Genomic DNA, 17,383 nt, shown 5'->3' with positions numbered 1-17,383 from the left:
CTTGCATATACCTACTACACCATTTGTGAAAGATTTTCTAGTATATTCTATTCTTGGAAGTCTTAGGTCATTTAATATATGCATTTTTAAGTATATTTAGTAAAGAAAAATGGTTTTTCTATGTGCTTTTACCTATTTAAACTGTGGTTAGCCGTGAAAGAATTTCACTATTGTTTTCATTACCTTTTGGTAATATCTTTTTTTTTTTTTCTTTTTTGCCAGCCTGGTAGGTATGAAAATTTATCTCATGATGTTATTTCACACACCTCAATTTCTAATGAGATAGAGCATTTTTATCATATCCTCATGTTTTTGCAACATTGTGCTTCTGTGAAATGACAGCCCTTATCATTCTTCTCATTTTTTATTGAACACATTATTTTTATTACTTTATAGTAATTATTTTATATTCTATTTATATTAAAATCTATTTCAGTTAGGAACTGTAAAAATATCTCGTTTATGGCATCCATACTTAATATTTTCAATATAATATAGTTGCAGATATCAATCTTCTGCTTTATGGTTTGTGGTTTTATGTCTTATTTAGAAATTATCCTCCAACCACAATTAAGTAGTGTAAGTCTATAATTAGTCTGAACTTAAGTTTTTGTGAAGTGCCAGGAAGAGGTCAAATTTCCTTTTGTAAGCATATGGGGAATCAATTTTCCCAGCACCATATCTTTATACTCTAACTTCTCCCCACCGATCTGAAATGCCACCTATTTCATTAAGTTTACAGAGAATTTTGGTCATTTTCTTGGTTCTCTATTCTATTCATTCATTTAATTTTCTATTCCTGCACAATAGCACATTATCCTAAATATGGCAGTTTCATAATTACCATAAGCAATTAAAATTCCCCTTCCTTGTTCCCTCCAGAATTTGGTTATTTTGGATTGTTGGCTATTTTTGATTGCTGGATCTTCATATAAGTTATAGAATCAGCTTGCCATAAGATTTCATGAAAATTTCATTTCTGAGTCTGGAATTGCATTGTAAATATAGATAGATTTGGGGAATATTAAAATTTTAATGATATCACATTTTCCTTTATAAATACAGTGTGCCACTTCATTAATTTACATTTTTTAAAAATATCTTTCAAGACACTTTTGAAATTTTCTTCATAAGATCATGAAGATATTCATTTGAGATCTCTCAAATTTTTATTGCATTTTCTTGGTTTTGATTTGTTTTATTTACAGGTGCTTCAAACTGTGTGTATATAGCTGGTGTCTAAAACTGCAACGTAAAATAGAAAAAGTGGTAGCAAATATATTTCTTGTTATTGACTAAAGGACTACTTTTTAGTATTTTAATGCATTGAGACTGCTAGAATTTTATTTCAGTTATCTTTGCCAGGTTAAGCAAGTTGCATTTTATATCTGGTGCGCTAGATTTTTTTAAAAATATGTGGGAATACTTCTGCATCAGAACTATATGTTTATTATTGATATTGGCCAATGATATACTTCTTTACGTAGCCTGTCAGGCTGTTACCAGTGTTTCAGTAACCTGACAAAATGAATTGTAGAGTTTTTGGTTGTTGTTGTCTCATGAGAAAAAAAAAATGTTGTACTTCATTGGACATAACTGTTCTTTGAATATTTGGTAAAGATAAGATAAAAATCTCTGAGTCAATTTTTTTGATGATACGTGTAGTATTTACATTTCTAAAATTCATTAGAATGACCCAATAAAAATATTTCCTATGCAAAATTTGGATAGAAATATAGTTTCTTACCATTTACATTTTTATTCTTGGGTTAGCTTAATTTTCAGTTTTGACATGATTCCCGACTCCGAGACCTGTGGTTCTGATCAGTATCTTCCTGCTGTCACTCCACCTGCTTGGAGACTACTGTAATATTTAACCTGAGCCTGCCTTTCTTACAAGTGTTCTGGCTTCAGATATGTCCTGGTTCTATTAAAAGTGACTTGCTCTAAATAAGCTCTATGTAAGCAAATCTTTATTACTGCTTTGGGGAGTATCTATTTTGGTAAATACTGTGAAAGAAAATGCAAAAGAGACTACGATAAAGCAAAGAGGGATTCTATCCATTATATTGTAAAGATCTGGCTTCATTTTATAAATAATATAATGCATTTATTAATAATTGAATTGATAAGTGGCTGACAATGGCTTATAGCGGTACCATTTCCAGAAAACATATTTAAATTTTAACTGTCATCTTTAAAACTTTAGGGCTGGCATTTATGCGTTAAGTGAGTGAGAAAGTATTTGGAGACTGAAAAGTCCTGGTGGGCCTCAAATGGCAATGCGTATCAAGTGGTCTGATCTGCATGTCAGGAAATTCCTACCTAGTCAGCAAGTTTGCTAGTAAAATCTGCAACTTGAGTATCCAATTTAAAACAGAGTGTTTTAAAGGTGAGCAGCATATAAAATCTTAAAGTGTTACTTTGCTTCACAGTTTAGGGTTTTAGAACCTGTTTTCACCATGCTGAACACAGCTGATTAATAAAGGAATTGGGACTGTCATTTAGGGAAGCCTGTTATTGCTCATTTTGGCTAGAAGTTAAAATGCTATAATTGTAAAGTACAGACACAGATTTATATCTACCACACTAAATACAATTCCTTACAAAAGATTTGTTGGTATGATTGCCATTTTAATCATGGTTGTGTTTCCTATCAGATGATGGCAGATACTGAATTAACCCGGAAAAGAAATATTGTCATGGTTAAAAGCACAAAGTATGGGGTCACATTCTCTGGGTTTCCTGATCTGCAGACTTAGTTTTATTCTTAGCACTAACCTTAGAGAAACTACTGCATCAGTATTAGCTCTGAGGACATCTTTAATATATTGACATACAATATCAAGTGTTTTCTGCTCTTATTTCTATGATTGTGATTATTATTATCATTGATGTTATTACTCATTAATACTTAAAGAATTATGCATAAATCTGTATATATTTAAAGGGTTGTAAGGTAATGAGACATATACTAAAATTACAAGAGGAAAAATGTGCAGAACTGGTTTCACATATACATTTATACCTCCTGGTTTTTCCTAGCAGTGAAGAGCTCATGCTTGCGAGTTCCAGTCCCAGCTAGTCCACTTTCTAGAAATATTCTAACATTAGCATGGAAGTTCACTCACCCTGTGTTTCCTCATCTGTTAAATGATGATAATAATAGCACCAATCTTACTGGTTGTTGATAGGATCTTATAAATGAATGCATATAAAATATTTTGAACACTATATAGCACACAGCAAGTGCTCAATACACCAAAATCAATTTCGAATGTGTATGTGCATTTATACAATATTTAACAACATCCCCAATATGCATTTTAAGAGCTCTAAAGAAGGATGGCAAAAATATTAACCAGAAATTATGGCCATGTGTATTCCATGTGTATTTCCAATGTAATATTTTATTTTAGGTGGGAACTCACGATATAAATTAGAATTCTATAAACAAGCTAATACAAAATCTGCCTCACCAATCTCAGTGACTTAACATAGTTTATTGCTCATCGCTTCACAGCTCGATGAGATTAGAAGATGAGATTAGAGATGAGATTACGGTAAGGAGTCTTCTCCATGAAATTATTAAGAGGTGTAGTTCATTCACTCTTGGATTATCACCATCCTTTACATTCCCACCCAAGATTACATTAGAAAAGGAAAGAATGGGATACAATTCTGTGTGGGATGTATGTATAGGCCCAGCCTGGAAGTGGTTTACATCACTTTTGGTTACATTATATTGGCCAGAACTAGATACGGAAAAATGTGTCTTTCCCTGTCTTCAGGAGGAAAAAAAAAAATGAATGCCATGTATCTATCATATTTCCTGTTTTAAATATTAAACTTTGATTTCAAACTTCATATCGGTTTTTCTTCCATTCATTCTTATCATCTAATATTACTAAAGCATGTAAGGACAACTACATAAAAACAATATAAAACCTGGATCAATAAGAAGTGATAATGAACAGGTTATGCAAATCATGAATCCCTAAATTATTATAATGATAAACTGTTTGTTATCATAGCTGAGATTAGTAGAAAACCACTAATGAGGATTTCTGAAGCTTTGTTCTTGGAACTAACATTATATATTAGAATTCTGGAAATAAGGTGACAGAAAATCTGCTAGCAGCCATCATTCATTTTATATATTTTTAAGAATTTGGCAAGTGATCACTCTATAAAGTAATCATTTCAATAAATATGTTATCATATGCAATAATTTTTTCCCTTTTAAGTATGCCATATGCAAAATAAAATGATGGAAAAACTCATAGCTGAATTTTTATAATGCTAATCTTCACAAGAATAAACAGTAGCTGCCATATAAAGGTAAGTATCACAATTATTTTCCCAGGCAGTCATTCTATCAGGTTACAATATTTGTCCAGAAGCACAGAGAATGAGCCATACTGTAACCGCATTCTACTATAGTACTTTTCAGAAACACCCGAAAAGTACATTTACCTGAGTAAACCTTCTTCTCCAATCTTCTTCAACTTTTACTTTCTGGTGATAATGTCAATAGATTTAGTGAGGTATAATCTACACATTATGATATTCACACATAATTATTCTCAACTCAATAAAGTTTAGTTATTTATAACTAATCTGATAAATTTATAGAGTCATATAATCACCATGATCCACTCTTAAAACATTTTCATCACCCTAAAACAATTCCAGGGAACCTGTTGAGAGCCAGTTCCCACTCCCACACTCAGTCTCAGGTAATCACAGATTTGTGTCCTGCTTAAATTTGTCTGTTCTGAACATTTCACATAAATGAAATAATATAATGAAATAATGAAATAATATAATGTCTAATTCCTCATTCCTTAAGTGTAGGTTGCAGACAATGACTTCCTCCAAAAAGGGAAGTGTGAAGAGAGAAAAGAGAGTAAGTTTGTTAATAGAGAAACCAAACACTATCTCAAGGTGATCAAGGTTAACAACATTGGAAAGTCATGTTATGATCCATATTCTTGAAATACTGTGCTTTAAATAGTACTTTATCTCTGTGTTCTTCCTCCCAAATACACATAATTCCAACCTGATAGAAAAAATAGATAAGTCCCAATTTAAAGATAGACTACCAAATATCTAACCATTACACCTCAAAACTGTCAAGACGTCAAAACCAAGAAAATTCTGAGCAACAGTTACACCCAAAGGAGCCTAAGGGGACATGACAACTAAATGTAATGTAGTATCCTTGAAGGGCTATCTGGAACAGAAAAAGAATTTTAAGCAAAAACTAAAACAATCTAAATAAAGTCTGGACTTTAGTTAATAATTATGTATTAATACTAGTTCCTTAATTGTGACAAATGTACCATTGAAATGTAAGATATTAATAGGGGAAACTGGGTGTGAGATCTGTAGGAACTTTACACTATCTTAACATTTCTTCTGTAAATCTAAAACTATTCTAAAACTAATTGCAAAGAAATACAATCCAACAGTATGTTATGGGTTAGAGATTGACTTAAAACAGCAGGTAGTTAAATGAAACTAATATTACACTGCATGTTAACTAACTGGAATTTAAATAAAAACTTAAAAAAATAAATATGTAGAGGTGCCTGGGTAGCTCATTCAGTTAACAGTCTCCCTTCAGCTCAGGTCATGATCTCAGGGTCCTGGGATCCAGCCCTGCATCCGGCAACCTACTCAATGAAGAGTCTGCTTTTCCCTCTCCCTCTGTCCCTCCCTGCCATCCCTGCTCCTGCTCTCTCTCTCTTTCAAATACATACATACATACATAAAATCTTTACAAAAATACCGAAAAGGATGGATAAAGATATATCAGACAAATCATAATAAAATGAAAAACAGGAGTGGGTATTTATATCAGATAAAGTAGATTTCAGAGCAAAGAAATTACTTGAGTTAGATGGACATTACATAATGACGAAAGGATCAATCCATCAAGAACCTAAACAATATATCCAGTTTTATACCCGAACAAGTCTTCTTGGGCTTTCTCTGTCCAACTATGCAAAACCCTCCTTCCCTATCTAAGGTACGTACATTAAACCCCTAAAAGGGTTCACTTACCTTTTTCCTATTCCTGTAACAGCCATTTTCTTCTCCTATAACTGTCACACTCTTCAAATTTACTCAGGCCATATTTTTAAGTAATCCCAATATCCAAACAGATAACCCTTCCAATATTCAATCAGAGTGCCCTCAGTACCTTGTGCTCCATTTAAAAAATAATCTTATTCTCTATATCTGAATGCTATATACCTTTTGTTTGCTGTCCAAATTTAAATATGGTCACCCTGGGGGCCCCTGGGTGGCTCAGTCAGTTAACCGACTGACTCCTGGTTTTGTCTCAGGTCATGATCTCAGGGTCATGAGATTAAGCCCCACGTTGGGCTCCACACTGGGCATGGCATAGCCTACTCAAGATTCTCTCTAAACAAGCATTAAATATGTTCACTCTTTTTGATTCTTTCCCTCCAGTTTCTTATAAACTCTTCCTTTCTGGATCTACAAGTGGGCTGTTACTAATCCCGTATTAATACACAATTCCTTATGCTTCCCTTATACCCACACTTTTACAAACAAGACGTCAAACTATTTCAGCTCCATTGTGTCCCTTGTTATTGGCCCTCTCACTGATAAAATCACTTACCCACATTTCACTTGTGTCAATAAATACAACAAATCTATTCTTTCAGTTTTGAGCATCAGCATTGTGTCACCCATGATCTTTATAGCTCACTCTTTCTATTACCCTGCCAAGAAAGTCTTCCAATTCAGCTCAACCTATAATACAATGGAACTTACACTTGTTTAACGATTCCTCCACCCCCTCCTATGCTCACTTCCCTTTTAACGGAGCTGAGATTCAAATGACCGTTATTGTCACCACTCACTTGTGTTAACCCTCGATTTACATGCTCAGTCTCCTCCTCATTTTATTCACCTGGGGAAAAACCCAATTCTGTGTTTATCAGCTTCCACATGCAAATGAATGTGGATGAAGAAAATCACACAAATTTGCTGCCAGGTGTCACCTTAAATTCTGGACTATAAACTTCAAATGGGCACTTTAACTTGCATAGGAATCTGTTGTGTATCCCTAATCCGTTGACCTGCTATCTCTTCCAGATGGCACTTTCTCAGTTTCTCTCTCCTCAAACCACCAATACTTCTTCAGATTCATACTCTCAGCTGGTGACTATTTCCAAAGTCACTGAGAAGACGGAAACAAGCAGAACTTCCGTATACTCGGAGTGCCATACCTCCCTACCAACATACCTGAATAAGTTCCCACGTTTTCTGTCATCTCTTCTCATACAAACCGTCCTCAATTCAACATAAAGCCACCCCTCCACTTGTGTGTTAAATCCTACTTCCTCTCATCTATGATAGAATATTTGACCAAGAATTATACTCTCTTTTCCTGTATGATGATTACCTGACCTATAAATTTTCTGTGAGCAAGCAAGTAAATATTGTGTGAGTTATGTCACTGATAATTTGATTATATACGTTACAGGAGCACAGCATAGGCAGCCTTGACCAAGTTACCTCCTGAAATCCTCACAACAGCCTAACAGCTATTCATGATAGAGCCCCCTGCTACCTCTTACTTCACCTCCTGTGACCCCAACTCCTCTTCCCCCTCCTCCTCCTGCTTTTGAAGACTGTTCTGTAGTATAAGCCGCTCAGATATTCCTCTACCATGCCAGAAACTATCTGACTCAGGGTCTTTGCATGTTTCTCTCTGCTAGAAACTTTTTTTTTTTCCTTTTTTTTTTTTCATGTGAACAAACTAACTTCCTCTTCAGGTCTCTTCTTAAGGGAAGCCTTTTCGATCACCACATACATCAATCATTTCCATGTCAATATTTCCTATCCAACTTTAATTTTTTCCCATTGCACTTAATACTTATCATAGGTTATACAGTAACTTTTTTATTTGCTTATACAGTTACATTAGAAAATAAGTTCGACAGAGGCAAGGATTTAATTTTTTTTACTAATATATCCAAAGAATCCATATTAGTCTTGGCAGTATGTGGTCCTCCATAAAAATGTAGTCATTAAATCATCCCTCTATTCTATTGGAATCAATCGATTCCAGAAGAGCTGATAATATTTAATCTGATTTTATACCTTTATAAAATATTACCAGGTAAAATACAAATTGTTCCCAAGACTTTTGAGTTTGATTGATTTCACTGTGACTTGATTGGTGAAGAAGGAATTTTAATAATAGAAATAGAAAATAACTTCAAAATTAACACTAAGACTTCCCTTTTCTTAACCATTTTTGTCAGCAGAAACTTTTCATCAGTGATATAAATCAACTTATACATCCATCTTATTTCAGGCTTAGGGTTCTCATCTATTTTTAATTTTTTAGGTGAAAATAATTTTCATTCTTTGTGAGCAATTTAGCTATCTTCATGGTAATTTCATCATGCTTCCCAGGGAAACACATTTTGAGATTTTTCACTTTTACCTCAAGTGTTAGTGAATTTTCTCCTAAAAAGTAACAATGACTTCCTAAAAAAATGCTTGTTCCAGGTCTTAGGCTAATACACGGCCATCTTCTCTCTCTGTCTCTCTCTTTCTCCCTCTTTCTCTATGTATGTGGGTCATATTCCTCTATTTATCAGGCTATATGAATATATGTATGTCATTTTATTTGTTTATCTGTTTATTTTTCTCTCTATCCATGCCTCACACTCTCTCTCTCTGTATGTTATCTATAGATCTCTGCTTATCTGTCTGTCCATAAGTCTATCTACTTGTCTATTTATCTGTATGACTTTCTATCTTCTATTTCTGTCCATCCATCCATCTATACACCTACTTCTTAATATATATGTGTATGTATGTATCTATGTATATAGCTACCTGTCTTTTGTGTCTTTCTATTTATCTATCATCTATCTGTCTACTATCTCTCTGTATATTTGTCTTCAAATCTCTTTATCTGTAATCTGGCTCTCTATTTCCCTTTCTATTTGATTATGAAGCTTTTAGTGCAATCATTGAATCAAAATGTATGTAAATATATCATGCTTAAAACTAGTTACATATTTTGATTTGCATGAATTTAACAAAATGCACCTAACTTCTACTGTTCTTAAGCATTTAAATTGTTTTTTAATATCTGAAATAACATGGCATTGGACATTTTAGAATTCCATTTGAATCAAATTTATGAAATTATATAAATTTACAGATAATTTTAATGCAATGGAATGTGCCTCCTGTTAAAAATTAAAAATGATTCAAATTAGAAAGCACAAATCAACTCTTTCAGTAATCCCACCTATTCAATGTTTTTTTCCACATTTTTGATTCTTTGACATAAGACATTATTTTCAGAAAAGTTTCATTGAAGATTTAATGTTATTAAGTTACTTGAGAGAAGCAGTATTTTATATACTGAAAAATTATTAATGGTTACATATGGGTTAATTATTCACTAGAAGTCAATAATGATGACAAGAAAAACTCAGTTTTTATGTGGAAGAAAATAGACATAGGTCAAACAAAATGCTTAAGTAAACACAAATTTCAAATTATTTGCAACATGTTAACACTAAACATTTTCCAGTATTTCTAGTTTACTCAAAGTTAAACTTTAAATATCACAATATTATATCACTGGAAAATCCAAAGAAAATGTAATGTTAAGTCTTTCGCATTTTTATAGCTAAAATGAAGAATTACGAACTTGATGCCAATTCCATTAGGCAAATTAATAACACATCAAACAGCCCCCACAAAGTTGATTAAAGAATGAATGCCATCTTCTAGCAAGAGTAATAGTTATGTGCAAGGGCTTCTTCTCTGCCTTAACCTATCCTGAATTTTTAATTAATTACCTGAATAAGAACATATTTGATATGCTTTTAAAAGGTATTAATGATGAAAATTGATGACAAAAAGAGCATCAGATTTAGTCTGTGAAATGGGATAAATTTATAAGATTTAACTTAAAAGCAATGCATGTAAATACTTGAATATTTATTCTTAAATATAACAGTAAAATTTCAAAAGAGATGAATCTGAAAAAAGATTAGCTTTAAAAATGATATATTTAATAATTCATTAATTTATTTTATAAATATTTATTGTGCACTTACTATGTACTACTAATATGATTACTTGCATGGAAATTGTGGATTAATTCACAAATTACCCACAATTAATAGTATATAGATGACCACATAGATAACATATTCCAAGTAGATTTTCAAAATTCTCTAAGATATTGAGATATCATCTCATGAGTTATGTAAATTCAGGTCATCCAAAAATAGTTTCCTTGAGTTCAAGGAACTTCTAAGAGAACTGACTAAGGGCATTCAGGGATTTGAACCCTTTTCTTTGAGGGAACATTAAAAGAATTGAGTATTTATCTGGAGAAATACAGATCTAGCCTATAGGAAAATTCTCTCCAAAATAACTTCCCATTATCAGTAAGAAAAAGTAGATAGACTTGTTCTCAATTGTCAACAGAAAGATTTTGACAAATGCTGAAATACTGATTTCATAAAAAGAACTGACTGATCATTTTTTTTCCTTAAAAACTAAATTGGCTTCATTTGTAAAGTATAAGAAAAATATTTTGTTTTGTTTAATACTAATGAAATATAATCTAAATTATCCTGTTTGAAAGTTAAGGAACAAAATGTCAGATTTTAATTTGTTCAATATCGTAATCAGAATATAGTAAGCACAGGGGCGCCTGGGTGGCACAGCGGTTAAGCGTCTGCCTTCGGCTCAGGGCGTGATCCCAGCGTTATGGGATCGGGCCCCACATCAGGCTCCTCTGCTATGAGCCTGCTTCTTCCTCTCCCACTCCCCCTGCTTGTGTTCCCTCTCTCGCTGGCTGTCTCTATCTCTATCAAATAAATAAATAAAATCTTAAAAAAAAAAAAAGAATATAGTAAGCACGTTAAATACTGATGGGTGTGGATTATAATACAAAAATATGCTATTTTAACATTAAAAAATAAAAAGATGAGTTAAGGCCAACATCAATCTGCTTTTTTCCAGAAGTATACATCTAATTAGACTATCTTAAAAGACCCTTCTCCTAAGGACAACAAAAATTTTAGATTAAAATACATATTTACGTTTATAAAATCTGTTGGTCAGTTATATTCCCCTGAAAGTTTTTGATAACCCACCAATGGATTTTCCCTTGCTGATATCTAAAGCAATTTCTATCAAAACACTTGTCATACTGAATTGAAGCTCTGCTTACTCGTCCCTGTAGGCTGAACTGATTCAAGGCAGAGGCCATAATTCATTATTAATTCCACGGTGTTTACAATAGTAGCATATTGTAAATGCCTTATAAATGATTTTTGAATGAGAAATACACCTCTGTCCTCTTGTTATTTTTATAGCATCCTTGAACATTGTTGCCTACATTAAAACCATGCAAATTCTTATAACATTTTTCAATGTATGTGTAGAGTTATTTTAAAATACAAATTATTACTTAGAACTCTTTCAGTCTATGACATTGTTACACTTATGTTTTAAAATTAGTGCTATGGATGATGAAAATAGGCATCAAGATGATTTCTTGTATCTGTAACTCTTTTACCAGATATCCAATTTGACATTATTCTATAGGATGTTTTGATACCAAGTCCAATGGGTTTTCCATTTCACTTGCTTATTACTTATTAGAATACAGGGGTAATCACGATGTTATCAGAGAGCCAAAGGTACAGTTAGTATGTAATCATGAAGATCATTTACCAAATCTGGATAAAAAAATGTCGATAATGTGAAATAGAGGATTACACTGATAATATATTGCAGTCCATCAAAATAAATAAAAATCCAAAAACACATTATTCTTGGTCATAAAGCAAATACATTTTTTAAAAGATTTTATTTATTTATTTGAGAGAGAGAGAGAGAGCGAACATGAGGGGAATGGGATGGGGCAGAGAGAAAAGGAAAAGCAGACTCCCTGCTGAGCTGCGAGCTGGCCGCTTGGCTTGATCCCAGGGCCCTGAGATCATGACCTGAGCCAATGGCACACCCTTAACTGACTGAGCCACCCAGGCACCCTTAGCAAATATTTTTATATCTGATATTACTGTGAAAGATTATGCGATTGCTTTTATGTAAATGGTTTGATTTCAATATTAACAGTCTCAGTAGGAAGGCTAGCTATTTAATAAAGACAGAATTTTTGGACAAAATTAGAAATGTAGAGAAGTGAGGGCTTATAGTAATTAATACTTATATATAATTTTTTATTAAAGCTATTTCCAGTAAGATAAAATAGAGAATATAAAATATTTATATTCAAAAGCAAGTTTATTTACCAAGTAAATCAGTGGCAATTCACAATTCATTAGCTATGTTCTGTCCATAAGGGTTATAAGAATTCAATAAAAAAGATGTAATTTTAATTGAAAATAAATTAAAATATAATATGCATAGTAGAACAGGGAAGGAAAATCAGATTATAAGTTTTGTCAAATTAAGTTTATGTATATATGAACTTCTAAAATATATACATAAGAATAAAATTAAACCATAAACTATAATTAATGGTTTATATATCATAGATATTTCTCAGTTCTCTTTGAAATAACAGAAAATATTATGTGGCAGAAATTGTTAACTTTGATTTATGATGTTATGATATAAATTACAATATATAGCAATTAAAATTATTGCCATTTTCCTCAGAAATATTGAGACAAATGGTTTTCTTGAAGGATGACTAATTCTAATGCATGCATAGTCAGCATATTTTAACCATTTGCATATGAACAAGAAAATTAAGTAATTTATGATATTTGAATTTTAAAATTGTCTTCAAATTAATGCGTATTTTAAAACTCCAACATAAAATTAATTCAACGAAAAGAAATAAACGTGTGCATTTCTTTTCTTTTCTTTTAATCTATTTGAGAGAGAGAGTGCAGGGTGGGGGGTGGGGGGAGAGAGACAGAGGGAGAGAGAATCCTGAAGTAGACTACCCCTCCCCTTCCCACCCAGTACGGAGCCCAACAAGTGACTCAATCCCAGGACCCTGAGATCATGATGTGAGCCAAAATCAAGCGTAGGTCGCTTAATCGGCTGAGCCACCCAGGTGCCCCAATGCATGCATTTCTAAAGGTAGTTTCCACCATGGAGGAATTTCCCTTCTCACTTGTACCCCACTGGTTTGTATATGATATATCTACAAATCCATAAGATTAATCTTGAATGAACTACAATGGACTCCTAAAATACACACAAACAAACGCAAAAGTTATACCAGGGAGCTTTTAAAAGAATTCAGTCTTTAAGTTTGGAGAGGAAATGCTACAAAAGTACAGTGATTTATGGCAAAATCTAGGGGTTTTTGTTTTGTTTTGTTTTAAGGCACAATATAACAGAACAGAGTAATTTTCTGAGTTATCTTCTATTTTCACTGTGATTTGAAAATCCTTAAGTACAGTGTGGTCACCTAGGTTTAGATTAATTATAAATAAAAATTTGGTAACTATCACAGTATTATGGGAACTGGAATAAGACATTATTTTTTGACATGTTCCATTAGAGAACTCCACGTCATGCATCTATACACCTAAAACAGCCTTTGTATTAACTACAACTTACTTACACACTTCCTTTTCATTTCATTAAAAAAGCATCACCCTTCTGCTCTAGGGTTAGTCCTCCATCTATGTATACTTTATACCTTACCTCCTCATGCTTTCTTAGGATTCTCCTTTAATCATTTTTTCCTTTTTTCATGTATAAGTTTTTGTGTGCGTATATGCTTTCAATTCTTTTGGGTATATACCTAGAAGTAACATTGCTGAGTCGTACAGAAACTGGCTTATTTTTCATCATTATCATCATTATTTTGTTTTTTTTTTAAACAATCAAATGAATTTTACTATAAAATAAATATGTTAATTTACAGTAAGAATATCTATTCCTTCCCAGAAAAAATGACCTAATTTATCCATACATGAACTATTAATATAGAGGGAACTATATTTCAAGAACTAAGTTTCAGTGTTTCAAATTCCAAGTCTTTGGTGGGCATTCCCAGAATACTTCCTTCATATAAGTGCTTAAAGTGTTTCGACCAATGTTGGTTTATGGGCCACATCTGTTGGTTCTACTGTGTACTAATTTTCTGTGTTTAATTTGGATATATATTTTGCATCAAACATACACTAAGTATCCTAACAGAAAGTCACGTGAGTATAAATGAATCCTAAATGTAATTTAGTTTGAATGTTCCAAAGCACTTTCCATAGCTGCCCTCAGTAAATGTCAGTGGTTTTAATTATGGATATGAAAGCCTGCCATGTCAGTCTTAGGCACATACTACACTTGATTTGCCAAACATTTTGCACCCTGCGTTTGCTTTCTGTCTACAAAACTAAGGCCTATAGGTATCGAAGCACGTTATTTTCAGGCAGTCAGAACATATGTATAAGAATCTTCACTCATCATAGTCAGACATTTTTCTCAAATAGTTATCGCCCATGCTAATAGCTATACAGTAATCAGTACCTTTAATATTAAATAAATCCCATTTGATTATTCTGGGGACAGAAACTGTTTCCTGTGCCTCCCAGAGGTTTTCCTTGATAATAGATATGACCTGTAAAATTAGAGACAAAAGTATTGCCATATTAAAATCATTCCAAATGTTTACTGAAAATGCATTTCCAATTATTCAATCTGCCTCACGTAGGTCATATTCCTAAGGTTTTCTGGATTCTAATTTATTTCCTCAATTTCCAATAACGGTGATTTTTTTAGAGAGCAAATATTTTATCCTTCTTGCCATCTGAGAATGTAGCTAAGAGTCAGTATTATTTTCCATGCTCTCAAACTCTAACAAGCCATCAAAGAAATACTAGTTTTACCCTTTTTCTTTTATTTTCATTTATTGTTGAGTGCTATCCATACCTGTCCCCCTACCCCCCAACTCCCCTCTCCTTCCTGGGAGTATAACCATCTAGTTCAACAAGAGTAGTTACCAATAAAGCAGTAACCGCTTGAGTGTGGACAATGCTTTTCTCTTTATTTCATTCCAGTTGTATGGAGTAGGATTAGATAAGTACAATCTTACAGATTGTGCTCATCGTCTGGCCCACTAGTTTTCAAGAGTGAGAAACACTGAATCTTATACTAGACAGTAGAGGAGAAGGAACAACTCATCCCATAATCTCTTTTTAGGAATTCAGGCAATTATATTTTGAACTACTGACCTGGTGTGAGTCTTTGCAATGGATCCTTCTTCTGAAACCCATGAAGGCAATCCAGGTCCAGGTACTATTAGATCAGATAGGAAAGAAGTTTATGCAAGTTCCAGGGTTAACCCCAACCCATCTTTCTTATCTTTTACACAACATCTCAATAATCTATGGAATATATAAATTTTTAACCATACTGATTTCATAGTGCCAACTACTTAGTCACTTACCATCATCAAATTTGGTTAAGAGATATTACAAATGTCCATTCCAATTTTCAATCATGACACAGTTTGGATGGTAAGCCTATTAAGTCCATTACATATGATGCTTCTTAACCCACAAGTGTACTGCAATTTTGGTCACACGGGTTTTTAAATCAGATGATATATAAGAAGGAAGTCCAAACTACAACAGCATTTAAAAAAAAATTTTTTTTTAAGATTTTTTCTTTATTTATTTGACAGAAAGAGACAGCCAGCAAGAGAAGGAACACAAGCAGGGGGAGTGGGAGAGGAAGAAGCAGGCTCCCAGTGGAGAAGCCTAATGTGGGGCTCGATCCCAGAATGCTGGGATCACACCCTGGGCTGAAGGCAGGCGCTTAACGACTGCGCCACCCAGGCGCCCCTAAAACAGCATTTTTATCCTGATTCTCTAATGGCATTTGAAAAAAATCTGAACTCTTTGTTCATAGTTATCATAACATAGTACCACATATCAGACTTCTTATTTTACTTTTTATAACAGGTAGGAAATTTAACTTGATTGTTGGGGTTAATGTAGAGCATGAAATCAGCCATAATGCCTGGCTTGCTAAAATGTGACACAGAAGCTGCTGGGGGCAAGGGAAGGTTTCAGAGAAGGATGTAGGCCTTTGGAATGCCAGGCCTGTGTGACCGCTCTGCCATTGGAATGCCGGGGGGAGTTGCCTTCCGGAAACTTTCCGAGCCCAAACAGCTGCCCTGTGATCTAAGAGATGTAGACGTTGTCCCTTAGGCTATATTTAGCAGAACTCTTAGAACATGCAGATTAGCATATCATATTGTTCCCATAAACAGATCCTCCCAGTTTCAGTAAGACCCCTTGTTACACATCACGTGCTTGAGAAACAGTGATAAGGATTTGTGATTACCCTGAAGGACCAATAAAAGCAGGAGCAAAGAGCAAAGGGTCTTTGTCTTTGAGCGTTAGCCCCCTTGCCTTCTCTCTTTCACAGCAAAGTTTGGAGTGATCTTTCATTGGTCGGTACAGGGATTGCTGGCCATTCTGGCACTGGTTAATTATTTTTTTCATATTCTTAATTACATAATAATTTGAAAAGCCTTCCCCCAAAAGAATGTCTTAATATGAAGATTCTTTTTTTTTTTAAGATTTTATTTACTTATTTGAAAGACAGATCACAAGGAGGAAGAGCAGCAAAGGGAGAGGGAGAAGCATGGTCCCCACTGAGGAGGGAGCCCCATGAAGGGCTCAATCCCAGGACCCTGAGATCATGACCTGAGCTGAAGGCAGACGCTTAACCAATGGAGTCACCCAGGCGTCACTTAATATGAAGATTCTTTATTGCAAAAGCTTTTAACTCCAAGAAAGTGAAAGACCACTTTGGAAAGAGAAATATGCAGCCTTGAGGAAAGGATGGCCAATGCTATTTTCGACAAAAAGAAAAATGACATGAAGTTGTCATAAATTCTCTTTTCATTCAGTCTGGATCCCCCAAATTGTCTGATTGACTTTCCTCCTTCTAATCCCATGTAGCTATGTATTTTGAAGATGACAACACAAAAAACGGTACCATATTATCATTTCTCATAAACTATGTGCAAATAATATCGTTACAAAGAGAACGCCCCCCCAAAAATAAGTTGGAGTTCATACTCAAGTGAAAGTCAGATAATTTGGCATAATATATTTTTTTAGAAATGACTTCTGACTCTATTACAAAAAGAAAGCCTATCATTTGTTTAATGGAATTGATTTGGGGGATTTTTTTGCCAACTTTATTGAGGTATGATTGATAATTAAAAATTGTATATATTTAAGGCATACAATTTGATGTTTTGATATACATGTACACTGTGAAATGATTAACACAATTAAGCTAATTAACAAATTAACATGTCCATCACCTCACATAGTTACATTTGTGTATGTGC

At 33.6% G+C, this 17,383-nt stretch overlaps 1 long non-coding RNA gene across 2 annotated transcripts in view; it reads right to left on the bottom strand.

Annotated features, from left to right (window-relative positions):
* LOC113266164 (uncharacterized) overlaps positions 1–17,383 on the bottom strand; it is a 90,111-nt gene that overhangs the window by 29,348 nt on the left and 43,380 nt on the right. For both annotated transcript variants that reach the window (XR_008957147.1, XR_008957148.1), the window contains exons 5-6: positions 15,246–15,309; positions 14,542–14,632 (exon numbers count right to left, since the gene is read on the bottom strand). This is a non-coding gene — a long non-coding RNA (uncharacterized LOC113266164). The remainder of the gene's footprint in view (positions 1–14,541; positions 14,633–15,245; positions 15,310–17,383) is intronic.

This window comes from Ursus arctos, unplaced genomic scaffold, assembly GCF_023065955.2.
Source record: "Ursus arctos isolate Adak ecotype North America unplaced genomic scaffold, UrsArc2.0 scaffold_37, whole genome shotgun sequence".
Taxonomy (NCBI): Eukaryota; Metazoa; Chordata; class Mammalia; order Carnivora; family Ursidae; genus Ursus; species Ursus arctos.
Note: the sequence above shows the minus strand (reverse complement) of the source record. Positions and strands in the feature narration are given on the sequence as shown.